Source organism: Lipotes vexillifer, unplaced genomic scaffold, assembly GCF_000442215.2.
Source record: "Lipotes vexillifer unplaced genomic scaffold, Lipotes_vexillifer_v1.1 scaffold1194, whole genome shotgun sequence".
In the NCBI taxonomy this organism is placed as follows: domain Eukaryota; kingdom Metazoa; phylum Chordata; class Mammalia; order Artiodactyla; family Lipotidae; genus Lipotes; species Lipotes vexillifer.
Genome location: NW_006797688.1, coordinates 73,100 through 78,505, shown reverse-complemented (window position 1 = coordinate 78,505; position 5,406 = coordinate 73,100). Strand labels below are relative to the sequence as shown.

Below are 5,406 nucleotides of genomic sequence, written 5' to 3'. Positions count from 1 at the left end.
AAGATACTTGATACGATTTCAATTTTCTTAAATTTACAAAGCTTGCTTTGTGACCCAAGATATGATCTATCCTGTAGAATGTTCCATGAGCACTTGAGAAGAAAGTGTATTTTGGTTTTTTTGGATGGAATGTCCTGTAAATATCAGTTAAATCCATCTTGTTTAATGTGTCCTTTAAAGCTTGTGTTTCCTTATTTATTTTCATTTTGGATGATCTGTCTATTGGTGAACGTGGGGTGTTAATGTCCCCTACTATGATTGTGTTACTGTCAATTTCCCCTTTTTCGGCTGTTAGCATTTGCCTTATGTATTGAGGTGCTCCTATGTTGGGTGCATAGATATTTCTTCTTCTAGGATTAATCCTTTGATAATTACATAGTGTCCTCCTTTGTCTCCTGTAATAGTCTTTGTTTTAAAGTCTATTTTGTCTGATATAATTGCTACTCCAGCTTTCTTTTGATTTCTATTTGCATGGAATATCTTTTTACATCCCCCCACTTTCAGTCTGTATGTGTCCCTAGGTCTGAAGTGGGTCTCTTGTAGACAGCATATGTATGGGTCTTGTTTTTGTATCCATTCAGCCAGTGTATATCTTTATGTCTTTTGGTGGGAGCATTTAATCCATTTACCTTTAAGGTAATTATCAATATGTATGTTCCCATTACCATTTTCTTAATTGTTTTCAGTTTGGTATTGTAGGTCTTTTCCTTCTTTTGTGTCTCCTGCCTAGAGAAGTTCCTTTAGCATTTGTTGTAAAGCTGGTTTGGTGATGCTTCATTCTTTTAGCTTTAGCTTGTCTGTAAACGTTTTAATTTCTCCGTCGAATCTGAATGGGATCCTTGCTGGGTAGAGTAATCTTGGTTGTAGCTTTTTCCCTTTCATCACTTTAAATATGTCCTGCCACTCCCTTCTGGCTTGCAGAGTTTCTGCTGAAAGATCAGCAGTTAACCTTATGGGGAGTCCCTTGTATGTTATTTGTTGTTTTTCCCTTGCTGCTTTTAATATTTTTCTTTGTATTTGATTTTTGATAGTTTGATTAATAGGTGTCTTGTGTTTCTCCTTGGATTTATCCTGTATGGACTCTCTGTGCTTCCTGGACTTGATTAATTATTTCCTTTCCCATATTAGGGAAGTTTTCAACTATAATCTCTTCAAATATTTTCTCAGTCCCTTTCTTTTTCTCTTCTTCTTCTGGGACCCTTATAGTTTGAATGTTGGTGCATTTAATGTTGTCCCAGAGGTCTCTGAGACTGTACTCAATTCTTTTCATTCTTTTTTCTGTATTCTGCTCTGCAGTAGCTATTTCCACTATTTTATCTTCCAGGTCACTTATCCATTCTTCTGCCTCAGTTATTCTGCTATTGATTCCTTCTAGAGAATTTTTAATTTCATGTATTGTGTTGTTCATCATTGTTTTCTCTTTAGTTCTTCTAGGTCCTTGTTAAACGTTTCCTGTATTTTCTCCATTCTATTTCCAAGATTTGGGATCATCTTTACTATCATTACTCTGAATCTTTTTCAGGCAGACTGCCTATTTGCCCTTCATTTATTTCATCTGGTGGGTTTTTACTTTGCTCCTTCATCTGCTGTGTGTTTCTCTGTCTTCTCATTTTGCTTAATTTACTGTGTTTGGGGTCTCCTTTTCGCAGGCTGCAGGTTCGTAGTTTCTGTTGTTTTTGGTGTCTGCCCCCAGTGGCTAAGGTTGGTTCAGTGGGTTGCATAGGCTTCCTGGTGGAAGGGACTGTTGGCTGTGTTCTCGTGGAGGAGGCTGGGTCTTGTCTTTCTGGTGGGCAGGTCCGTGTCTGGTGGTGTGTTTTGGGGTGTCTGTGACCTTATGATTTTAGGCAGCCTTTCTGCTAGTGGATGGGGTTTTGTTCCTGTCTTTCTAGTTGTTTGGCATGGGGCGTCCAGCACTATAGCTTGCTGGTCATTGAATGGAGCTGGGTCTTGGCGTTGAGATGGAGATCTCTGAGAGATTTTTGCTGTTTGATATTACATGGAGTTGGGAGGTCTCTGGTGGATTAATGTCCTGAACTCGGCTCTCCCACCTCAGAGGCTCAGGCCTGACACCCAGCCACAGCACCAATACCCTGTCATCCAGATGGCTGAGAGTAAAAGGGAGAAGAAAAGAAAGAAAGGAAGAATAAATAAATAAATAAAATAAGGTTATTAAAATAAAAAATAATTATTAAAAATTAAAAAATTAAAAAAATTAAAAAGTAATTAAAGAAAAGAAAGAAAGAAGAGAGCAACCAAAACAAAAAACAAATCCACAAATGATAACAAGTTCTAAAAACTATACTAAAAAAAAATACAAAAAAAAAAGGGACTGACAGAACCCTATGAGAAATGGTAAAAGCAAAGCTACAGAGACAAAATCACACAGAGAAGCATACACATACACACTCACAAAAAGAGAAAAAGGAAAAACATATATATAACGTTGCTCCCAAAGTCCACTGCCTCAATTTGGGATGATTCGTTGTGTATTCAGGTAATCCACAGATGCAGGGTACATCAAGTTGGTTGTGGAGCTTTAATCCGCTGCTCCTGAGGCTGCTGGGAGAGATTTCCCTTTCTCTTCTTTGTTCTCACAGCTCCCGGGGTTCAGCTTTGGATTTAGCCCCGCCTCTGCATGTAGGTCGCCTGAGGGCATCTGTTCCCGCCCAGACAGGACGGGGTTAAAGGAGCAGATGATTCGGGGGCTCTGGCTCACTCAGGCCGCGGGGAGGGAGGGATACGGATTGCGAGGCGAGCCTACGGCGGCAGAGGTCGGCGTGACGTTGCACCTGCCTGAGGCGCGCCGTGCGCGTAAGTTGTCCCTGGATCCCGGGACCCTCGCAGTGGCGGGCTGCACAGGCTCCTGGGAGGGGAGGTGTGGAGAGTGACCTGTGCTCGCACACAGGCTTCTTGGTGGCGGCAGCAGCGGCCTTAGCGTCTCATGCCCGTCTCTGGGGTCCGCGCTGATAGCCGCGGCTCGCGCCAGTCTCTGGAGCTCCTTTAAGCGGCGCTTTTAATCCCCTCTCCTCGCGCAGCAGTAAACAAAGAGGCAAGAAAAAGTCTCTTGTCTCTTCAGCAGGTCCAGACTTTTTCCCGGACTCCCTCCCGGCTAGCTGTGGTGCACTAGCCCCCTTCCGGCTGTGTGCACGCAGCCAACCCCAGTCCTCTCCCTGGGATCCGACCTCCGAAGCCCGAGCCTCAGCTCGCAGCCCCGCCCGCCCCGGCGGGTGAGCAGACAAGCCTCTCGGGCTGGTGAGTGCCGGTCGGCACCGATCCTCTGTGCGGGAATCTCCCCGCTTTGCCCTCCACACCCCTGTGGCAGCGCCCTCCTCCGCGGCTCCGAAGCTTCCCCTCCGCCACCCGCAGTCTCCGCCCGTGAAGGGGCTTCTAGTGTGTGGAAACATTTCCTCTTTCACAGCTCCCTCCCACTGGCGCAGGTCCCGGCCCTATCCTTTTGTCTCTGTTTATTCCTTTTTCTTTTGCCCTACCCAGGTACGTGGGGAGTTTCTGGCCTTTTGGGAGGTCTGAGGTCTTCTGCCAGCGTTCAGTAGGTGTTCTGTAGGAGTTGTTCCACATGTAGATGTATTTCTGGTGTATCTGTGGGGAGGAAGGTCATCTCGTCTTACTCTTCCGCCATCTTGAATGTCTCCCCAAACATTTAGATTCTAAACAGTCTTTGTGAATATAACCTCCTGACGTTAGACACTCCCTCATACAAGGAAGTATGTGGATCCTGACAAATGATCTCAAACAATAACAAAGTCAATGAGAGACAGAAAAAATATTGGCCACAGATACTGAAAACTTACTAAAACTTAAGATTCCTGCCTGATCTGGGTTATGTAATTATATAATAAAGAGGCATCCTGTCTGCTGAGACTAAGATTAAGTTATCCATCAGTTTATTAGGTCAAAATGGTGTCTGTAGGTGGCTGAGCTCTGGCATTCAGGAAGAGGGGAGAATGATCTAAGCTACAGGCAATAGAAACGGGCTTCAAAGAGATCTGAGAGCAGGCAATGAACAGGGGCCCATACAGATATATCTAGTTCTTAATACAAAAGGAGAACATGTGATTGGGGTTAGTGGTGGTAAGGAAGTGGTTTTAACTGTATGCAGTATGTAGAATCCAATTAGATATAATTTCATTAGGATAAGGCAATGTCCTCTTCATCTTTGAATCCCTAACATGGTGGCTTGTTCATAATGGGTGCTTAATACACGGATGATGAATTGAACTGGTTTCTAAGCTACAAACTCTTCATGACAGCAGAGGTTAAAAATTAGCTACCGAAAGGGTCCTTCCTTTCCGTTTGGTGGCAGCCATCAGGTGAGCTGAGATGGGCGCTTAGAAGTACATCCAGGAGCTATGGAGGAAGAAGCAGTCAGACGTGATGCGCTTTCTGCTCAGGGTGCGCTTCTGGCAGTACTGCCAGCTCTCAGCGCTGCACCGTCCCCCGCCCCACCTGGCCCGACAAGGCGCGCAGGCTGGGCTACAAGGCCAAGCAAGGTTACGTCATATATCAGATTCATATGCACCGCGGTGGCCGCAAACGCCCAGTTCCTAAGGGTGCCACCTACAGCACGCCTGTCCACCATGGTGTCAACCAGCTCAAGTTTGCTTGAAGCCTTCAGTCTGTTGCCAAGGAGTGAGCTGGATGCCACTGTGGGGCCCTGAGAGTTCTGAATTCTTACTCGGTTGGTGAAGATTCTACGTACAAAATTTTTGAGGTTATCCGCATCGATCCATTCCATAAAGCTATCAGAAGAAACCCTGACACCCAGTGGATCACCAAACCAGTCCACAAGCACAGGGAGATGCGGGGGCTGATGTCTGCAGGCAGGAAGAGCCGCGGCCTTGGCAAGGGCCACAAGTTCCACCACAGGATCCGCGGTTCTCACCACGCAGCCTGGAGAAGGTGCAATACTCTCCAGCTCCACCGCTGCCGCTAATATAAGTAATGTTTGTAAAATTCTTACCTAATAAACAGTTTAGGACATCCATGTCTGCTTAAAAGTGTTTTTTAATCTGTCTGTTAAAACTAGCTGTCTGCAGATTATTTCATTGAATGCATTGTCAAATTCTGAAAGTTAAAGTGGAATAATGTTTCAAGACTTTAAGTGATGGTGTATCGTGTTTCTAATAACGGAAATGCCTTTGTTTTTGCTTTATTAGGGAGTTGATATGTCCGTGTTTAAAATGCTGTTTGGTACAATAGGTGTAAAATTCTGTAAAAGAGGAGTGCAGAAACTAGCCATGTAGATTTTTTGGTGCATGTGATGAAACCTACAGCTTTATTGGGGTGATGCAATGCTCTGCTGGTTTACTCTAAAATGGCTGCTTTATGGAGTTTGGCAAGGACAGACTTTAAATTAGGTTTTCCTTGGAAATGTGAAGGATGTCGTGA

The 5,406-nt window shown here is 44.6% G+C and overlaps 1 pseudogene; it reads left to right on the top strand.

The window, feature by feature from the left end:
- Positions 1-4,338: 4,338 nt before the first annotated feature.
- Positions 4,339-4,956, top strand: LOC103075975 (60S ribosomal protein L15 pseudogene; annotated as a pseudogene).
- The last annotated feature ends 450 nt before the right edge of the window (positions 4,957-5,406 follow it).